The 23,319-nt window shown below is 38.6% G+C and overlaps 1 protein-coding gene and 1 long non-coding RNA gene across 3 annotated transcripts in view; one reads left to right on the top strand and one right to left on the bottom strand.

Moving 5' to 3' along the window:
• The window catches only part of tpst1 (tyrosylprotein sulfotransferase 1), a 183,564-nt gene that overhangs the window by 31,890 nt on the left and 128,355 nt on the right, over positions 1-23,319 (top strand). The window lies entirely within an intron of this gene.
• LOC127529034 (uncharacterized) overlaps positions 21,161-23,319 on the bottom strand; it is a 90,661-nt gene continuing 88,502 nt past the window's right edge. Inside the window, exon 2 of the long non-coding RNA XR_007935688.1 lies at positions 21,161-21,249. This is a non-coding gene — a long non-coding RNA (uncharacterized LOC127529034). The remainder of the gene's footprint in view (positions 21,250-23,319) is intronic.

Below are 23,319 nucleotides of genomic sequence, written 5' to 3'. Positions count from 1 at the left end.
TGTTGGCAGTGTGGGAGGTGCCAAGTCCTGCTGGAAAGTGAAATCAGCATCTCCATAAAGCTTGTCAGCAGAGGGAAGCATAAATTGATCTAAAATTTCCTGGTAAATGGCAGCTCTGACTTTGGACTTGATAAAATATAGTGGACCAACACCAGCAGATGACATGGTTCCCCAAATCATCACTGACTGTGACAAATGTCACACTGGACCTCAAGCAACTTGGATTCTGTGCCTCTCTACTCTTCCTCCAGACTCTGGGACCTTGATTTCCAAATGAAATGCAAAATTGACTTTCATCTGAAAAGAAGACTTAGGACCACTGAGCAACAGTCCAGTCCGTTTTCTCCTTAGCCCAGGTAAGACGCTTCTGATGTGGTCTCTGGTTCAGGAGTAGTTTGACACAAGGAATGCTTTGACAGATGTAGCCCATGTCCCGGATACACATGTCTGAGTGTGGTGGCTTTTAAAGCACTGACTCCATCCGCAGTCCACTCCTTGTGAATCTCCCCCAAATTCTTGAATGGGCTGTGCTTCACAATCCTCTCAAGGCTGCGGTTATCCCTGTTGCTTGTGCACCTTTTTCTGCACCTTTTTTCCCTTCCACTCAACTTCCACTAATCCGCTTGAATACAGCACTCTGTGAACAGCCAGCTTCTTTAGCAGTGACCTTATGTGTCTTCCCATCCTTGTGGAGGGTCTTAATGGCTGTCTTCTGGACAATGGTCAAGTCAGCAGTCTTCCTTATGATTGTGTGGCCTACTGAAGCAGACTGAGAGACCATTTAAAGGCTCACGACACCTTTGCAGGTGTTTTGGGTTAATTAGCTGAATGGAGTGGGACACCAGGAGTCTACAACATTGAACTTTTTCACAATATTCTAATTTTCTGGGTTTTCATTACCTATAATCCATAATCAGCAAAATGAAAACAAACAAAAGCTTGAAGTATATCACTCTGTTTGTAATGAATCTATATAATATATGAGTTTCACTTTTTGAATTGAATTACTGAAATAAATTAAGTTTTTGATGATTTTCTAATTTATTGACATGCACCTGTATATATACATATACATTGTGGGAGATAGCCGGCTGTTCATCCCGGCCAATACCCCCAGGCCGCCAGATGGAGCCCTCCCTGTAGCATGGAAGTGCCCCAAAGACCAGCAGGGAATCCTGGACAATGGGAGTTTCTATTCCCAACTCTGCTGGATACCGTGGGGCCCACCAGAGGACGCTGCAGGGAGGCTCAACGACTTGCATGTGCACTATAACCCAGAAGTACATCTTAGTCACAGTAACAGAGGAAATGACGTGCTTCCGGGATGAAGAAGGAGAGTTTAATCCGACCCGGAAGTGCTAAGAAGTCACGTAGACAGGGGTTCAGGAGTACTTCCTGGTCATGGACTATAAAAGACTATGAGAAACCCCAGACGAGTGAGCTGAGCTGGGAGGAAGGGTGGCAACGCGTCTGGGAGTGGAGGATTGTGTATTGATTATTGATAGTATTGGTTATTGTATGTGTAGTGTGGAGTGGAGGGTGCTTGGTCCATGTAATTATTATAATAAAAACAATAATTATTGGACTTTTACCTGGTGTTTGGCGTGGTACCTGAGGGTTCAAGGGAGTGATAGTGCCTCCTACTGTTACAACATTCATGCACCAACTTATTTGGGGGTGGCTATTTGGCTGTATGTCAAATTAGCTTCTGTCTGTTACAAAGTGTACAGGTCATTGCAATTGAGGTTCTGTGCATGTGATGTAAATTTAGTTAGGAGTCCTGGTACATGGCCCCTAATGTCTTCGACCACGTGTCTCTAGAATTTCGTGACCATCCCTGGGCGTGTCATTTCATATTAACTGTGCACATGCTAGACAAGAAAAATAGATTAATTTGATTAAGTGTTGCGTGAAGTAATTTGTTGTTACCGGCACCTATAAAATCCAACATTAAAAGAACACAGAGATAGCTAAATGTGCAAATATTAATGGTGATAGGAATAGGAGGCAGAAATCGAATCTTCTGCAAGAGTGATACAAAAAGGCAAAGAAAAAGCTTTGTAGGAAAAGTTGGGGGATTTTGTAGCCGCACTTGAACTATGAAGGCATGTCGACCATGTATACACTAGACAAGAAAACATCCATCACTGGAGGAACAGTTTTATAAAGTGTAGCTACCCTCACCTACAGAATCCAACATTAAAAGCACATAGCAACAACCAAATGCTAGATTGATATGTAAAGGCAAACAAAAAACTTTGGGGGAAAAGTAGGGGATTCTACTAATGTGCAGTATTGAGCAGTGCAGTGCATTGAACGCTTGAATTACAAATAGACCATACTAGGGGGCTCCGCCCCCTGCTCGCTTCGCTCGCCAACCCCTGGTGTTGGGGAATGACAAAGAGTGAGATGAATGAATGAGATAAAGAATAGTGTGAAGGTGTGGATGATGCATATAGAAAGCAAACAATAAAGTGTTTGGCACAGTGTAATGGTTTATTGGAATATTTCTTTGTACACAACATTAGTAGTAAAGATGGTGTCTTGTTTTTGAATGAGTCTTCCTTGGCATGGAGCATTTATAACTTTAACTTTAACGTCAGATGAACGTCGAGATGGTAATGGCAAATGCAGGTTTAATGGGGAACTGTCGGCGTTTCAATGTAAAAGGTAATTCCAGGTCAGAACTTATAAGGTCAATTGTAGGAATCAGAACAGTATTGTTAGCATGTGATCTTGTAAGAACTGTTGCTTGAATAACATTGTGTGTCATGGTGTTGACGACTAAACGTGTGCCATTGCATAAACCCTGTTTAGTGTTAAGGTTTTTTAATAGCATGATTATTGTTCCGTTTTTAAGGCTAAGATTGTGTTGTGGTAAACCGGCTGGGTTAATAGTGTTTAAATATTCTAAGGGGAAATTAAGATGGTCATTGTCGTCATCAGAGTCAACTTTGTCAGAGCTTAGAAAGAGTCGTGCCTCTCCAGGAAGTAATGCAATGACCTGGTTATTTATGTGATCCACATTAATATATTTTGGACATAATATAGTGCGTTGTGTTAAAAGGGGTATTTGGTCTAATGAGATTGATGTTCCAAATATCTCTGTAATTAAGTCATCGCAGATAAAGGATTGAGGAATTGTAATAATATCTGGGCGAAGTCCATCTGTATTGGTGAGTGTACCATTTCGCAGTTGTAATAACCAATTGTTATATTCTGGGTCTGGACATTGCATGTTTTGTACTAACTGTATCGTTTGAAAGCAATGCCAATTGTCTGCGTATTTTAAGGTGGACTGAACAATAGCTGAGCGCATAGCATGTGGGACAATAGCCAAGCATTGTCTAAAATCACTTCCCAATAAAAGTACTTTTCCTCCAAAGGGAATATTATTATTCATCAACGTTTGTAGAAGTTTATGAATGGTGTTGAGTAAGTGACTGGATGCCATTGTACATTCATCAATAATTAACAGTTTTGCAAGACGGATGTCACGGGCATTGCTACTGTTCATGTTCATAGTGGATACCGATGTCTCTGTGATTGGGACCGGTATTTTGAATAAGGAGTGACATGTACGACCATTTATTAACAAATTAGCTGCCACTCCGGTTGTAGCAGATGCGATAATCAAGTGTTGTTTTGCAGCAAAGAAATGTATAAGCGTTTCATAAAGGTATGTTTTTCCGCTTCCTCCAGGGCCGTCAAGAAAGAAGCATTTTAAAGTTTTTACTTTCAGGTACATTGTTAGTTAGAAGCTTCTGTAGATATTCAGGATCCACATTACTAACTGAGAATGCTAAACCGGATGGACGCAGGGACATCCGGCCATGGGCCGTGGCCACAAAAGACATACTGCGCAGGCGCCCTACAAACCCCCCCCCATCCCCCCCCCCTCCAAGCAACGGAAACCGGCCGGATGGAATGCAACGTAAACGCACGAAGCCATTGCACACGAAACGGGACACACACAAAGAAGAGGATTGAGACCCACGACACCCAAAGCCCCCCTCCAGTAACTGAAATAAGAAATGAGGCCACGCGCCCCTAGGACACCAAAAACAAAGGAGTCACACGCAGGCACACGTAGCACACGAAACGGTTCGCACACAAAGAGGACGATTCAGCCCCACGACACACAAACACCCCCTCCACTAACAGAAATAAAAACTCAGGCAACAAGCCCCCAGCACACAAAAAAAAAACAAGCCGCGAGCGCCACACAAAGCCCATTGGACACGAAACGGGACAAACTACGGACATAGCACGCGAAACGTACACAAAAAGGACGATTCAGACCCACGACCACACTAACGATTGCGCCAGTTAGCTGACAGCGCGTTCAATAATAAGTCCACTTTTCATGAAAATTCATTGGGATTAATGAATGTCATTTGCAATCATTGTCATTCACTTAACTTCCCTGAAGAAACAAATGGCAATACAAGTAATGAATTTACACGTTGTTGTCAAAAAAGTCAAATTACACTGCCTCCTTTACATTCATATCCTGCATATCTACAGAAGCTTCTATCTAACGAAGTACCTGAAAGTAAAAACTTTATGAACTGCATTACATCCTACAATAGTTAATTTGATTTTGCATCTACCGGAATAAATATCAGGTCACCAAAAGGCAATGACCCATACTGCTTTCGCGTATGTGGACAAATATTACATCACATTGGAACAGTGCACCCTGAAACAAATCAAGAACGCAAATATGCACAAATCACGTCGGCACCTACAAAGCGCTTCTGAAACCACGGAAGAAAAAATGTCTCGGCTCCAAAAACACATGTCACTCCTTATTCCAAATACCGGTCCCAATCACAGAAACATCGGTATCCACTATGACAATGCACAGTAACAATGCACGTGACATCCGTTTTGCCACACAATTAATTATAGATGAATGTTCAATGGCATCCAGTCACTTACTCAACACCATTGATAAACTTCTACAAACGTTGATGAATAATAATATTCCCTTTGCGGGAAAGGTACTTTTATTAGGAGGAGATTTTAGACAGTGCTTAACTATTACTCCACTTACAATGCGCTCAGCTATTGTTCAGTCCACCTTAAAATACGCGGACAATTGGCATTGCGTTGATGAATAATAATATTCCCTTTGGAGGAAAGCTACTTTTATTAGGAGTAGATTTTAGACAGTGCTTACCTATTGCTCCACATGCCATGCACTCAGCTATTATTCAGTCCACCTTAAAATACGCGACGACGTCATATAAACAACACGAGACCGAACTACAATACATATACAGGCGCGAGACCTGATTGGTGATAATACGAAGACACGAACAGTCTGCATATTAACAGTGAGTTCGATCCTACTTATTACTTATCCATATTCCTAACGATAAAGATGAAACAAGTCATCAGTTCACGATCACAGATACAAAACTAGACGGCTCGAGTAACGGGACCACAAACACGAACCCGCATCAAAAAAAAAAAAATCACCTCGGCGCGCTTCTAAAACCGCGTAACATGCGATTTCCAGATCCCGAATATAACAATTGGTTATTACAACTAGAACATTGTACACTCACCAATACAGATGGACTTCACCCAGATATTATTACAATTCCTCAACCCTTCATCTGCGACGACCTACTTACGGAGATATTTGGAACAGCGGTCTCATTAGACCAAATGCCCCTTTTAACACAACGAAGTATATTATGTCCAAAAAATATTACTGTTGATCACATTAATAACCAGGTCATTTCATTACTTCCTGGAGAGTCACACCTCTTTCTAAGCTCTGACAAAGTTGACTCTGATGACGACAATGACCATCTTAATTTCCCCTTAAAACGGAACAATACTCATGCTATTAAGAAACCTTAACACTAAACAGGGTTTATGCAATGGTACACGTTTAGTCGTCTACACCATAACACACAATGTTATTCAAGCAACAGTTCTTACAGGATCACATGCTAACAATACTGTTCTAATTCCTAAAATTGACCTTACAAGTTCTGACCTGGAATTACCTTTTACACTTAAACGGAAACAATTCCCCATTAAACCTGCCTTTGCCATGACCATCAACAAATCACAAGGACAAACCATGCACAAGGTTGGCATCTACCTATCTGAGCCCGTTTTTGTACATGGACAATTTTATGTGGCCTTCTCACAACTTCCACGTTCATCTGACGTTAAAGTTAAGGTCATAAATGCTCCATGCCAAGGAAAACTCATTCAAGGACAAGACACCATCTTTACTACTAATGTTTTTTACAAAGAAATTTTCCAATAAACCTTTACACTGTGCCAAACACTTTATTGTTTGCTTCCTATCTGCGTCATCTACACCTTCACACTATGCTATATCTCATTCGTACATCACGCTCTTTGTAATTTCCCAACACCAGGGGTTGGCGAGCGAAGCGAGCAGGGGGTGGAGCTCCCTAGTTAACAACTATTACATACAGTAGAAGTGGACAATCCCAGTGCCTCAGCACCAATCCCCCCTTAAGTCCTGGCCACACTCACAATGCCTTTCACAGTCTTTGGTCCGCCTCCACTCCTCTCCACCAAGCTTCATCGTCTTCCACCCGACTCTTGCCCCTGACTGGAGGGAGGCAGCCCCTTTTATACACCCCAGATGGGCTCCAGGTGCATCCTAAGGGCTTCTGTAGCTACACCCCTGTGTGGCGGAAGCTCTGTTGGTGTATCCGGAAGTCCACCGGGTGTCCCCAATACTCTTCCCCCCAGTACTTCCCGGTGTGGCGGAAGTACTGAGGTCCAGGGCTCCCAAGGCATCGGGGCGCCCCCTGGCGGTGACCACGGGCCCCTACAGGGTAGAGCTTCCAAGCTCTGTACCCGTGGCTCCCAAAGCAACCAGGGAGGACGCCCCCTCGTGTCCTGGAGGAGGCACAAGCCCTCCTCCACTCCTCCTGGGCATCCCGGCCGGGTGACAAACCCTGCCGGGTGCCACAACCATTAAACTGATTTAAAATACAGCCAGTGCATTATTAGTGTTGCTAATGGCTAATGGTTGATAATAATCATTCTTCTGTATTTAGGTCATCCCTAGTTCTTTGCAGGATTCAGTTTCCAAAACTTACTGTGAAAACGTGATATCTGTAAACATCAGAAGTTCCCCAAAGATACAAGTCTTTCTGTAGAAAAAAATCCACATATTATATTTAATGTGCACTGTGGTGCAGTGGTTAGCCTTGCCCTTTAACTCATAGGCATACTTAACAAATGTCTTACTCAATAAAATTAAAAGTATGGCTTAGGTATACTTATTAAAAGTCTTGCTTAATAAGTCATTTGAATGATTAATAAAAGTCTCATTAAAATTTTTAATCAACATCTTACACGTAATCTAAGTAAGATATTAGCTTTGTACCACTATAGGCATCATGGTTCAAGTCTGGGGCTAAGTCACTATGAAATTTGCACATTTTCATTATGTCTGTATGTGCTTTCTTTGTGCACTCCATTTACCTTTACCATTCTGGTTACCCATGACTTCCTTCAGGATTAAGTGGGTTTGGAAAAGGGTAGGGGGTTAATGTTATTTTGCTAGGTTGTTAGTCTAAATGTTGAGGCTCTTTCATTTCATTTGAACCTTACTGTGCACTCATGAGTCCATCTTCACAGCTTTTGATATACCAGCATAAATTTCATTAATTTTGTTCTCTTTCCAATAAATATATTTAACTGTGGACTTGTTCACGTCATATCTACTGTCCACAGTTGTGAAGAAATATCTTGTTTTTATTACATCCAGAAATGATACTTTCTCTGACAAGTCAGCCATCTTCCTGTTCATTTTACACGCAAACTCACTTGTACTTGAACTGGGAATATTATTAAGCCCTTTACTGAATAAAAATCTCATGTAAGCGAATTGAAAAAAACACTGCACAATGTGGAATGCTCAACAGCCGGAGTGAAAACTGGATGCTGAGAATAATGGGAATAGGGCATGGACTATGGAATCAGGGGGCATTTGGGCCAAGTCTACTTTTGGTCTATTCTATTCTGTGTTGTATTTTATATAACCTTTAGAGTGAGATTAGCACTGCCGGAGAATGGAGGCATGTTGGTCAAGCATGCCAATAAGAATTGCATTGTACTCTATGCACATAAGCATAAATATGATCAGCACTGACTATAGTACATTACATTTTCTTGTCAAATCAAAACCTTTAATTTTTAAAGAGCCAGCACCATCGACCAACTCTAGGTGATTACTGAATTCAGAATGCCAAACAATACTCATCATTATGCTTTCTGTGGTGTGTGCACACACTATAAGAAAAATATTGGGGAAATGAAAGAAAAAACAGTTGTTCAGATGTGCAACTAGAGCCTTCTCAGAAATGGCAGATTATAGCTGCTGTTAAAAAGTAAAAGTATAGAACGTAGAAGGAGAACGATTGAGGATGGTTTGCTTGAGTGAGTAAAACTAATTAATATCATTTATTGTTTCTTGTCAGTAGAAGTTTATTCAAGCTTATACGTGTTGAGATAATTTTGCTTCTAGGGTGTATGCTAGAAATCCGTACGTAATGCACTGACAACTGGAGTTTATAAAACACAAAGTAACAGAATATTTTTGTTATGGCCAGTAAAATAAAAGATACACATAGCAAAATTTAATAGGATAAATTATTAATGTTTATGTGAATGTTAAATATGTTTCATATTATAAGACAAATGACTAAATATGAAAGAGAATATATTTTTATCTCATATTGCTTTAATTTAATATTGTTTATTCGATTTTATCTCATATAGGAAGTTGGTATAATTTCAGTCACCCACTTAATGCACAAAAGCTCATCAATAATAAGTATATCTAAACTGATCTAGGAAATGTTTTCCTGGTTTCGTGACAATATAGGTCTAATGATACAGAGCAGATAGACAGTTTCACTCACCAGTTGCTAAAATACATTCTTAAATTTAAAATTGGAAAACTTATTATATATTTTTGAAATCTAAACCTCGTTATTTTGTAATGTCATGAGATTAATAATTAAATTTATTCAAAATTTAGTTTCTGCCATAACTGATAACTGGAAAAGTTACTTGCAAAAAAAAAAATTATTTTACATAATATTCAGTTTTCAGTCAGTCAGTAATTTTCTAACCCGCTTAGTCTTGAATAGGGAGGGTCACAGGGAATGGTGGACAGGGCACCAGTCCATCACAGGGTGAACACACACACACACCCAACCACACACTAGGGTCAATTTAGTATTACCTGTCCATCTAATCTGCATGTCTAACCTGCATGTCTTTGGAAAGTGGGATGCAACCAGAGCACATCAATTTAATTTAATTTATTCTGTATTCCATTCAAATGTTAAAGGCTACAATTTCTTTTTAAATTAGTCTTTTCAATGAACATAAATATAACTGAGAGTAGAATTTTAAAATCTATGATAACAAATGTGAGTAACCCCTACTTTTCTTATGGATAGCTCTATGTAAGTTGATTTTAGCATTAGACACCATGTTTGGTGTTAGGTCGTATATTTAAATATGGTAAATAGAAACTGAATAGTATTATATCTGCATTATTCAAGTTTTTTCACACATATAAACTGAGTTTAGTTCAAGAAATAAAGCAAGATCAAATTCCTGCTTTGCAATTATTTTACCTGTTTACATTTGGCATTATAACTAAAATGAAATGGCAGTGGGCTAATTTTTCCTCTGTATGTCTTGGGTCTTGGCTAGAGTAAAGATGTGAAATAAGATAGAGGTCCCTTTTCAACCAGAATACTCTTTGTAGGCAGATTATTTTTTCATGTATATATTATAGCACAGCAGCTAAAGAACTGCACACTGAAGGTATGATATTGCTGATTCATTTCTTTATCCTAACCCACTGTGTAAAAACTCAAGCAAGTAAATCAATCTACAACAGTAAGAAAACATTTTGTATGTGAACACGTTTTTGTATTTTTAAAGTTGCTTGGGATTGTGTTTACTTTAGAAAGGTACTATAATAAATGTATCTTTAAACTTTGTGCCATGTTTGTGAAGCCTTGTTGTTGATGATGTGATTAATAAAAAACACTGAACATCTACTGTGGAAGAGGAATTGTGTACACAAGTAAATGAGTGCATTAGTGTACCCGTACATATAAGCTTATTGAATTTCTATATGTAATACTATGATAAATACTTTAAATTTGGTACAGATGTGGAAATTTTGAAATTGCAGCTAGATCTCTTTTTTAGCAGAACATAATGCTCCATTTCTTGCTTGTCTGAACAAATACTCTTTTGTATCACAAGGATATACCCTTTGTATTGTGGCCTGCTAGAAACAATAGCTTGAACAGATGATTTATTCATTCAGCATAATAGCAGCTCTTCAGGAGACAATTGTAGGCTCCTGGAATAATGCATGTGATATGAAGACAAAAATGTTACTTTGGCAGAAATGGAAAACTTGAAACTCATTATATAACCATCAGTTTAACCCCTCACCTTACACACCATTCTTGTAAACTGATCCAGTTTAATAAGGATGTAAATACTTTCAGGGCTTACAGATATAAACAGGTCAATAAAAATGTAGCACAATTGGTAATGAGATATGTCCATTTACTTAAAACAATCAAATTTGTTACTTGTGCTGAGCAAGTAACAAAACAGATATGCCTGTATTCTGCTGTGTATATTATTAAATTCTGTACATATTTTCCCTTACTTTTAGTGCATGCTTTTTATTATAATTTGTTCTTGATAATGAGTTTGGAGAAGAATTGGCAGTTCTTTGCCACTATTGCAAAATCATTCCAGTCCCTGTATGAAACATATTTTGTTCTTTTTATTTTGATTTGCACTTTAGCATGCTCTTCATTGCTTTTCCTCACATTTTTGCCATTTTCTTGAAAAAACACATCTGCTATAAAGAAGATCATTATTTTCTTTATATTCCTGCCATGTAAAATTTCCAGTGTCACCAAAAAGCCTTCAAACCAAATAATATTGTCACCACATATGCACTACATAATACATGTGACTAATGAGATTGGCATTGCCCAGGTGGATACAGTATGTGTCCATTGACAGTTGGTCTAGGGATTCTTTCATGTGAGAGTGCTTCGAATCTGGATTCTCGACAAATGGAATCAAATGTTGTAATGCAGATAAAATTTTTACAGTTTGCATAATAATGCTTGTAATTTGTTTTTAATTTTAGTGTTCTTATCTAGGATTATTTGCAGTAGATGTACATTTTAGGTGAATAATCTGTGTCCTCAGAGTTCATAAAGAAGCACTGACAATGTCTGTATAGTGTGATCAAAATGTTCTATAATCAGAACAGCAGGCAGGTGCAGATGAGCTCATTAGATCACAAGAACTGATGATTCATGTATTTTTCAAGAGAGATACAATAAAGGACAGACAAGTGTGTTTTAAAAGAGTGTTGGATTGTGGGAGATATGCAATTGTAAAAGAAAATGCAAGAAAATGTATTATTTATTAACATATATGTTTAGCTCAGATAAACTAATGAGTGTGTGTATTCTTGTAAGAAGATGTTTCTTGTAGATAGGAACTTGAGACTTTGTAAGTCAAAATATTCCTTAAGTAGCTTAAAGAAGTCACACTAAAAAGCAACAAGATCATGGGAACTTATCAGTTGTCTAATTTTGACAAGATCATAAAATAGCTATCAAAAGTACCCTATAAAAGACAGGATTTTTAAAAGCATGTTTAGAGGGACATTCTCACAGCCAGACAGAGAACAATAATTCGGTCATATTTGACATCTAAGATATCCCTTCATTCCCAAGCATTACATAAGTAATGATTGAAATAAAGTTTTAGTATTACTTTGTTGAAACTGTTGTGTTATTTACTGACATTTAATATTGGCTGATTAGTATTAATATAACAAACTGTGTTCATTTAGGTTACAGTCTTTCAGGGGTAGAAATTTGAGTAAGGACAGCCATTCCCATAATTCAGTAATGGAACATTTCCATGAAGGCATTTGGCTTCTGTTAAAATATTTGTGCAGCCCATTCGAAGGTAGTTTTCTGGATATGGAGTGCCAAAACCGAAAATCATGGGAAGAACACAGTCTTTGAGGTTGCTTTTGGCCTTTGTAAGGCATGCAGAAGTGTAGCCCTTTCAAAGGAAGTGATCTAGAGATTGCCTGACATGTACGTGAATCCCAGCAGGAGTAGAGCTTGTGAGCTGAGTGGTTTCTAGCCCCACTTAAGGTACTGAAGCTGAGGTAGCCAGCCTTGGCCATGAAATGTATTGCAGTCACACACTGTGAGAATAAAGTACTATTGAGCATAAAGTGTGTTGGGTTGAGTGCAATGTCTCTGTGATGAGTAAATGTTTAATAGGTTAGTATTGCAGGAGATACATGTCAATCAAGGTTAATAATTTAGGCATTTCCAGTATTAACTTGTCCACCAATATTAAAAGTACCTTAGAGGTTGAAATGCCTTTCGTGAACACTTTTTCATGATAAAATAAATGTAAAAGTGTAACGATAAAGATTTTGCTCAGAAATTCAAATGGCGTTTGAGCATGGTTATAAACAAATGCAACTTATGCCTGGAATTTACCAAAAATAAAAAGGCATGTTTTTTAAGTATTTTCATTCAGGTGATTTCACAAGGAAAACATCTTTCTGTGTATGATAAAAATCTTTCATATTTAATTAGTATTTATGTAATGTTTTTTTTCCTGTGGCAAGCCCTGTAGGTCATCAAAATACAGAATGGTTAATTTATTATAAAGGTTTAATTTCTGATTTAGCTGCTGATAGTCACTACAGTATGTCTATAGTCATAAAGTTATTAAGCAGAATGAAAACAGAATAAACTCTGTAACAAATCTTAGGGATTTGGAATCAACTGACAAGTATTGACCTTTTTAAAAACAACTAAATAATAATTTTTAATTAGCCAATTGTTATCTAAACAAACTGGCCAGATGTGTTGATTGGCCCTCCCATCACTAATATACAGTATGTGCGGTCTGATAAAATGTTTTATTTGAAATAATGATTTAAAATCACTTGTCCAAACTTGTTTGTTGTTTTCGGTTTAAAAAAGCATACAATAACATAGTCTTATCTTTTTTTTCTACATATGTCTGACAAATGCATGTTGAGTTTAAGGAATCTGTGATCACCTTTCAGATTTATAGGGTACACCAGGCAAACACACAGACTTATTACTACTTTGTCTGTGTCTCTTGTTAAAACACAAAAACTACTGGACATCAATCAACACCATTTGCTGTCAGAAAGCACTTAACATTACGCAGTAAATAATCATCAAACAAGCAGTTCTGCTTGTGTTGTTTTTATGTGTCGTTTCTTCATTGATTATCTCTTTAGCCAGGCTACTATGAGGAACTCAAAATTTTTTTTTTTTTTTGCTAAAGTCATAGTCACTCTCAGCAGAGTAATGAACAGAAGGATTTGACAGTATATGTGCTGCTGGGTTGTGGCTCAGGTGTGTTTTCATGGCAGCTTTTCACATTTCATCATCTTGAAGTAGATTATTTATGATGACATCCTGAATTTTCTTTTATTGATACATATTTTAGATTGCTCTCATCTCCTATATATTGATGTTGTAACTGCTAAATCTGTGAACTCCTTAGATATGTACCCTGCTAGTGTTTACATGTCATCCTGAAATTTTAATAAGTTCACTTTGGGCACTGAATGATACTGATGTGGCAAAAGTATTAATCTGTCTATCCTTGTTTATACCCACTTTTTACAATTTAGGTTGTAGGAGCTGGAGCCTAGGGATTAATAATGATTATGATTTTTATCAGAAATAGGGATGTTGTTGAGCTATGAGTTGACTGGCAGTTTGATACTGCCTCCTGCAATTTTATGTCTTAGTTCTAGAGAAAATAGTAAATGCCTTCCAATTGTTCTTTCAACAGACCGTTCAGTTTAAGTATACACACTTTATGAAGAGGAAATGTTTACACTCCAAACTCAAATACCAGCTTGTAACATAACAAGAAAGAGTAAATTTTTCCCAGTTCATCAAATAATTGACAGGCCATGTTAGATAAAGAAGGAAACTATGGAAGAAAATACCTCTCACCTCTGCCATCTTTATGGTGAACCGCTTCAATGCTTACCAAAACTATAACTCTTGGAAAAGAAGACAAGAAACTTGGGCTAAAAGGAAGACTACGATGTTAAAGGTATCCCAAGTGTATGTCTTTCACACTAACCAGCACTGCTGATGTTTTATAATTAAGGGGAGAGCAACTCTACAAGCAACATGTTCAGACCAATTGAAATGAGAGCAGATGTATAAGGTGAAGAATATATTTACATTTGTAAAGTCAAGTACCAAGATAGAAAATGAAATACTGCAGCAAAATGAAGAAAGTGGCCTTTTGAGGCACTGGAGTACAGCAGACTACATTTTTATTTAGATGACTTGGTTGATTTATTTGTTGGTGATCTTTTCTGAAACGTTAATCATAGACAAAGAAGGAATAATCTCTGAATATGTGTTTATTCAGCTGCATCCTTATCTTTAGCTTTTCCTCAGAGGAGACTTTTGATTGTTTTATTTTAATCTCTTATGTGACATGGTTTGTCTACTGGATTTTCTAAGCTTGCATCAATGTCAGTGGACTTAAAACAGATATCCAAATTGCAAATACACTACACATTCAAAGCAAGAGATTTAAAGATTTTGAAAATTGTATCTCATCAGTGCTCAGTAAGCAGTGTTGGGAAATGGAATTTCTTTGTGGCTGTGGTGAACTTTAGCATGTTGAAGGCATGATACTAAAGGTCTCTGTTAAAAATCACAAAAGACGAATCTTTGCATTTATAGTACAGTTTCCCTACAAACAATCAGATATAGAAGAAAATTGCCAGAGAGGAAAATGATGATTTGGGAGACATGGGTGGCTAGCTCCTTCAATAACTCATCCATATATTACATGCATGCCTAGTTTGAATAATACTAATAATTTACTTCTTATGAAGCCTAGTGACCAGCAATTTATTATTTGTGTTCTCCAAGAGTGGCTTTTCAGAAAATACATGTAATTGTTCATAAAAAATATCTAACACAGAAATATGTTCCAGCCAGAATAGTTTAAAATGTTGTAGCAGACAACTTATTTGATTTAATTGTAGTTAAAAATAGCAGTATTGTAGCCTGCTTTTTAGATGGTAGTTTGGTGTAACTCCAAAATGCAAGATGGAATAAAGCCTTTGTCTTGCAATTGGTTTGCACCACATCTGTTACGGATCAGTACACCCTGCAGAACCACAGAGTAGCAAAATGAGTGATATAATGAGCTGAACCATGCTTTCCAACTCACAAGTGCCCTTCTGTTATAACATCACTAGCTAAGTTTCCATCCAGTTTTTTGCGACGTTTTGTTATCGACAAACAGAATATACGTAAAAAAAATGTGCGAAATTTGCTGTCTCCAGCCTGTTTCCATCCAACTGGCTTTTTTATCGATAAAATGGTGTGCGTGATGACGTCACCCCCCCCCCCCCCCCAAAACGAACTGTCGCATAAGTTTTGTTGTATCACGGAAAAAATCTGCCCTTGAGCCGTTTCCATACATAATTTTGTGTATGTCGCAAATTATCTACCTTTTGTTTTCCACGTTACACCCCCTCCGAGGACTAAACAAAGAAACAAAGAAATGGAGAGAGTATTCAGACAGTTTTTTGAAATTTGCCCGCTTACTGTTATTTCAGTTTCACAAATAATTGGAATTGTACATAATATCCGAAGACGACAGCAGAATGAAGCAGTTGCTTGTCTGGTAGCCCTAGAGCTCGAAGAAAGTACCCCAGTGCGACGAAACCCATGGGTATGGGAGAGACGATGGAATAAGACCTTCTGGGAGGTAGGGTGGTGGAGAGACACTTCACAGAAAATCTCTGGCTGCAACATTTTAGAATGACACGGCCGACGTTTGAGATGTTGTATGAATTCATCAGTCCTGATGTTGCGCCCATCACAGGTTGCCACCGACCACCGGTTCCAACCCAAAAGCGGATTGCCATCGCCCTTTACAAGCTGGCAACCTGCGCCAAGTATAGAGTAGTTGGAGAAACTTTCGGGGTTAGTAAAACTACCGTCCATCGATGTGTATATGCTGTGTGCACCGCTATTAAAGAAAAATTAATGTGGCGTTATGTCAGACTTCCGACTGTAGCGGAGGCCAATGAAATTGCATACCGCAATTCCTTGGTGCATCTTGTGCCACAGATTTACAGTGCGCTGGATGGCATGCATGTGCCTATTCTTCCCCCGACGGTAGGCTACCGCGATTACATTAATCACAAAGGGTGGCCATCTATTGTTCTCCAGGCCCTTGTTGATGACAGGTGCATGATACGAGACATTTGCGTTGGCACTCCTGGAAGTGCTCATGATGCAGCTGTGTTTGCAGCATCGGATCTGTACAGGTGAGCCTACCTTTCAACATCCCTTCTCAGTGTGATAACAACTGAATTAGTACTGTAACCTGCTTCCCTTAAGGTTTTTAATTAAAACTGAAATTTGAATTACAGTAATCCCTCGCTACTTCGCGGTTCACTTTTCGCGGATTCACGACTTCGCGGTTTTTTAAACATAGTACATGTAGTAGTATTTCCTAGTCTAAGAACAACAAAACAAGTTCGGTGACTAAGTGCGTTGTAACACGGGCTGTGATTGTTACATGGGAGGGAGACGACAAATCACAGCTTCCCGCTTTCTAATCGGGCCTGTGATTGGTGCTTTGACTGATGCCTAGATCCCACAGTATCTCTGTCGTGTTATGGGTCCACAGCTCTTCCAGCAAAGGCCGTTTTGTTTTAAATAAATAATTGCCGCGCTCGCGGCTTAGCGAGGGGGCGTGGTAGCTGTAGCGAGCCGCAGGGCGATCTGCAGTGTGGGCGTTTCTCACCTAAGTGCACAGGTGGGAAACTGCCCACATCCATGATTGTTCCTGTGGCTAATGGGCTGCAGCTGCCATGTCCTCCCTGCATATATAGAGAAGCGCGAGCCGGTTAAGGGGAGAAGTAAAAGAGGAAAAGGAAAGATGAAACGGAGGTTGCAGGAGGAGGCAGGAAACAGTGGGGAGAGAGAGAGAGACAGAGAGAGAGAGAGAGAGAGAGAGAGAAAGAAAGAAAGTCGGTGCGAGCGAGCGAGCGCAGGCTCGTGTGCAGCTGTACAGGTAGCTTGGGTGTATGGCCAACACCCGAGGAGTAGCAGAAGTGGTCGCTCTCGCAGAATATTCTGAAGGGCAAGAGTGACCGGAAGGTGGATGACCGGTGAGGCGAGCCAAACAGCTGTAGCAGGACAGTGTAGAGAAGGTCAGCTGCATTAAGAGCGTCTCGCCTGTTGCAGAGCCCGCATGGGAGAAGCAGGTCAGACGCTGACGCTGTTTTTAAAGACTGCTTTCTGTTGACGTTTTAACCTCGTGTTAAAGGATTGTTATTCTTGTGTATTTTAAACCTCCACTTCACAACTGTTTTAAGGATTATTTATTTAAAGATTTATTGACTGCTCTACTGCACTTTGGACACCTGTTTTGATTCTTTTAATAAAAGCGGTTTACTTTACACTGTGCTGTGTGTGAAAAAGAAGCAGCGGCAGCAACTGCCGATCACAGTGTTTTTACTGCGCAGCATATTCATCACCATTATCACGTCATATATAGCTACGTGTACTTCGCTATACAGTAAGTGTAAACTTATCTACCAATTTCATATTGCTTAGCAGTTGTCCCTGTTATTAATAGACTAAAGGGTGGGTTGTAAACAATACAGGGAGGGTTTAAAAACGTCCAAATACACGTTCAATAATTAAATAAATATGGTGTCCCTACTTCGCGGAAATTCAGTTATCGCGGTCGGCCTTGGAACCTATCTCCCGCGATAAGTGAGGGATTACTGTAATACAAAATAACGACGTTTAATCAAAAAAAAAAACTCTCTTCATCAGACCATGCGAACCGCTCTGCCATTCTCGTTTTGATTGCACGTTATATGTGACACATTTATTTGCGTTAAAGCCCTTTTTTTTCCGACAAAAAGTGTTTCCAATGTAGTTTTTGCGACATCTGAAGTATCGATATGGAATTTATGCGCTAAAGTTAAACGGAAAAATATTATGTCGACATGTACAACATTTTATCGATAATTAGCATTTCCATCAGCTATATCGGAAAAAAAATTTGAAGCGCTAAATATTTTTTCGCAAAAACTCCTTGGATGGAAACCTGGCTACTGACAGAGTTAACAATCTCTTGGATCCTGTATACAGCACGTATTGTGATATGTAGGAGGTGAATCAGAGTCACAAACCTCAGACACAACTAAACCAAAGGCAGTCATGGGATCAAAGGGCTTGTTTATTTAACAAAATACCTTCTTACAAGTCTCAGTTTCACTCAGACACAAATTCTCATTTTTCTCCTTCTGCTTCTTTCAAGCCTCCTCTCCTTCCCAGACAAGCATTGTCCTTTTTCCTTTCTGATTCCGACTCTCCTGAGTAGGTTGAAGTAGCTGCTTTTATGTTGGACCCGGGAGTACTTCAGAACATTGCAATCAGGAATCACTTATGACTCAAGCCAAACTACCATAAAGTAATGGAGTCCTTACCCAACTGTGCTGTCTTGTGGCACCTGAAGAACCCAACAGGGCTGATTTCTAGAACTATAGGTTGAACACAGCCCTGTGGGTATCCAAAGTGCAATCACACCAGAGGAGCACTGCACTTAGAGCATGGGGGAAACAAATGTCTTTGGGAGGCAGCCTACCTCTGTCCATCCACTAATCTTGCTTCCTTTTGAGGCAGGGAGCAGCACCCATGCAGGTCAAGATACCCATCCGAATTGGTGTTGAATCTCCTTCAATATGGTAACCAAGCCAGACAAAGGGCATTATGCAACCCAAAAAGGATGCCTGTCCATTCATTATTTTGTCCTACCATACAAGTCTTCTTACTGTGAGGAAGAATATTGAACCCCTGTCTCGGGAAATAGTTCCATCCTGTATAGTCATCTTTCTTCATGCCCTCCTAGCAGGGTTTGGGATGATCTGTGATTCTAGCCAGGATGCCATCCCATCAATGACAGTACACAAATTAACATTTTAAGCAAGTATATCTTCAATAGCTAAAATAATACGAAATACCATAAATGAAAGGGATTTATCCTTGGCACCCACCCCAGCTTGACTTTTGGTTTTCATGTTAACAGCCCCAATACAAACCAAATAGAAGCATTTTAACCGGCAGAACAAAAGAAAATCCTCAGTATCAAAGGCCAATAGCATTCTTTTATTGTAGGAACAATGCATGATAATGCATACTGTATATGCATACTGAAGATTTGTTATCTTGCAGATTTTTTTACATTGTACCAAATTTTGTAATATGGCTTTGTGTACAGATAGAGTGGTTATTCTTCATCTTTTGTAGCAGAATGCAGGAGAGAGATGGATGACACTGTCAGCACTCAGTTTTCACACATGGCCACATTTGTATGTAACTGACAGGAAAAGATTGTGGACTTAACACATTAAAGGATAAATTTTATCTTTTTCAAGGAGAACTTATTTCTTCACAAACATGGTATACATGCACTTTGCATTCGAAATTGTATTCTAAAGTTAAGTGTTTTATATACATTTTTAGAAATACATAGCTACTCCTGGCATTTTATAATTACCACCCCACCCCCATCTTCTGTCTCTACCTTCTTTCTTGAACCTTCCCGGGCTTGGAAAGTGTAGCCTGAATGTTCCAGGTTTAGTAAAATGCAGAGCTTAGCATACCTTGTGACATTTTGCTGTCAATCATCCATCCGGCCTCACCTTTCTTCATGGTAATATGCTGGATACTACGGTACAGTTTGCATTCATGACCACCTGTGTTTTGATACTGTGATATTGCTTGCAATTCAAACATGTATGCTCATCCACACTTGGGGTAGTGATCTTTATGTCTGTGCTATTTTGCATGAAGGCAGCATTGCTTTGACATTACATCACGTGGAGCTGTGGAGGAAATATCTTCATATTACCTTGTGCATTATAAGGGTGTTTAAAGTTTGGTGCAAAATTCAAGACATGGTTGGTTGTAGCATACCCAAATTAATGCTGTTGCAAAGTTGCATTTTTTCTGTGGCAAAAAACATAAGAGTGCCAACATTTTCATTTTGGATGACAGCATATGGCTTCTCCACATAGATCGATCGATCACATAATGTATAAGATTTGTTACAAATATTATTCCATCTTTGTCAGATTGATATCTTTTTACAAGTTCAGTGTTGTCCAGCATTTCAAAAACATTGAGGTTTTCCTGGGAAGTGTGTTCTGATCTCTGACTGAACGCCATCTTCTGCCAGCTCCTACTACTCTTAAGAGCAGGACAAAAATTGATCTCTCTTGAGATTTTTGAGCCAGTTAGGACTGTTTTCCTTCTCTGAGAAGCTTAATAAATACAGGCATAGATCTGTGTCACCTACAAGAGAAAAAAATAGATTTGAGCTGCAGTGAGAACATAGCCTTAGTGACACTATTACTTATAAACACATCAAATATCAGTCTTTTTCTGCATTTTATACTGCATACTTTTTATTATTTATTAAAATTGCTATACATTTTTAAACACTCAAATCCCCTCCCTGGCTCCTTTGTTCTGACTTAAAATTATTTTAAAACTAGCAAAATACCCGCGCTTCGCAGCGGAGAAGTAGTGTGTTAAAGAGGTTATGAAAAAAAAAGGAAACATTTTAAAAATAACGTAACATGATTGTCAATGTAATTGTGTTGTCATTGTTATAAGTGTTGCTGTCTTTTATATATATATATATATATAGCAAAATACCCGCGCTTCGCAGCGGAGAAGTAGTGTGTTAACCTCTTTAACACACTACTTCTCTGCTGCGAAGCGCGGGTATTTTGCTCTATATATATGTGTGTGAATGTATGTATGTATATATGTACAGTGGTGTGAAAAACTATTTGCCCCCTTCCTGATTTCTTATTCTTTTGCATGTTTGTCACACAAAATGTTTCTGATCATCAAACACATTTAACCATTAGTCAAATATAACACAAGTAAACACAAAATGCAGTTTTTAAATGATGGTTTTTATTATTTAGGGAGAAAAAAAAATCCAAACCTGCATGGCCCTGTGTGAAAAAGTAATTGCCCCCTTGTTAAAAAATAACCTAACTGTGGTGTATCACACCTGAGTTCAATTTCCGTAGCCACCCCCCAGGCCTGATTACTGCCACACCTGTTTCAATCAAGAAATCACTTAAATAGGAGCTGCCTGACACAGAGAAGTAGACCAAAAGCACCTCAAAAGCTAGACATCATGCCAAGATCCAAAGAAATTCAGGAACAAATGAGAACAGAAGTAATTGAGATCTATCAGTCTGGTAAAGGTTATAAAGCCATTTCTAAAGCTTTGGGACTCCAGCAAACAACAGTGAGAGCCATTATCCACAAATGGCAAAAACATGGAACAGTGGTGAACCTTCCCAGGAGTGGCCGGCCGACCAAAATTACCCCAAGAGCGCAGAGACGACTCATCCGAGAGGTCACAAAAGACCCCAGGACAATGTCTAAAGAACTGCAGGCCTCACTTGCCTCAATTAAGGTCAGTGTTCACGACTCCACCATAAGAAAGAGACTGGGCAAAAACGGCCTGCATGGCAAAGTTCCAAGACGCAAACCACTGTTAAGCAAAAAGAACATTAGGGCTCGTCTCAATTTTGCTAAGAAACATCTCAATGATTGCCAAGACTTTTGGGAAAATACCTTGTGGACTGATGAGTCAAAAGTTGAACTTTTTGGAAGGCAAATGTCCCGTTACATCTGGCGTAAAAGGAACACAGCATTTCAGAAAAAGAACATCATACCAACAGTAAAATATGGTGGTGGTAGTGTGATGGTCTGGGGTTGTTTTGCTGCTTCAGGACCTGGAAGGCTTGCTGTGATAGATGGAACCATGAATTCTACTGTCTACCAAAAAATCCTGAAGGAGAATGTCCGGCCATCTGTTCGTCAACTCAAGCTGAAGCGATCTTGGGTGCTGCAACAGGACAATGACCCAAAACACACCAGCAAATCCACCTCTGAATGGCTGAAGAAAAACAAAATGAAGACTTTGGAGTGGCCTAGTCAAAGTCCTGACCTGAATCCAATTGAGATGCTATGTCATGACCTTAAAAAGGCGGTTCATGCTAGAAAACCCTCAAATAAAGCTGAATTACAACAATTTTGCAAAGATGAGTGGGCCAAAATTCCTCCAGAGCGCTGTAAAAGACTCATTGCAAGTTATCGCAAACGCTTGATTGCAGTTATTGCTGCTAAGGGTGACCCAACCAGTTATTAGGTTCAGGGGGCAATTACTTTTTCACACAGGGCCATGTAGGTTTGGATTTTTTTTTCTCCCTAAATAATAAAAACCACCATTTACAAACTGCATTTTGTGTTTACTTGTGTCATATTTGACTAATGGTTAAATGTGTTTGATGATCAGAAACATTTTGTGTGACAAACATGCAAAAGAATAAGAAATCAGGAAGGGGGCAAATAGTTTTTCACACCACTGTATGTCTATATTTATATCTATATATATATATATATATATATATATATATATATATATATATACATATACAAATTTACATATCTACACATATATATATATATATATATATATATATATATATATATATATATATAGATATAAATATAGACATACATATATACATACATACATTCACACACATATATATAGAGCAAAATACCCGCGCTTCGCAGCGGAGAAGTAGTGTGTTAAAGAGGTTAACACACTACTTCTCCGCTGCGAAGCGCAGGTATTTTGCTATATATATATATAAAAGACAGCAACACTTATAACAATGACAACACAATTACATTGACAATCATGTTACGTTATTTTTAAAATGTTTCCTTTTTTTTTTCATAACCTCTTTAACACACTACTTCTCCGCTGCGAAGCGCGGGTATTTTGCTAGTATATATATATATATATATATATATATATATATACACATACATGCAGTTTCAATAACACAGAAATCAATATAAACATTAACATCATTATCATATGAGAATATGAAGTAATATATAAGAAGCACATTTCATATAAATATAAATTATTAAACAGTAAAATCTTCTTCTGTAATTTGCTACCGTGGCAATTTGTGTGTCTGTCCAGGATTTTAAATCACCTGTAGCTCGCAAACCGTTTCACCTATACACTTGAAATGTGGTACACATATAG

Source organism: Erpetoichthys calabaricus, chromosome 8, assembly GCF_900747795.2.
Source record: "Erpetoichthys calabaricus chromosome 8, fErpCal1.3, whole genome shotgun sequence".
Taxonomy (NCBI): Eukaryota; Metazoa; Chordata; class Cladistia; order Polypteriformes; family Polypteridae; genus Erpetoichthys; species Erpetoichthys calabaricus.
This window is presented reverse-complemented; position numbering and strand designations above follow the sequence as displayed.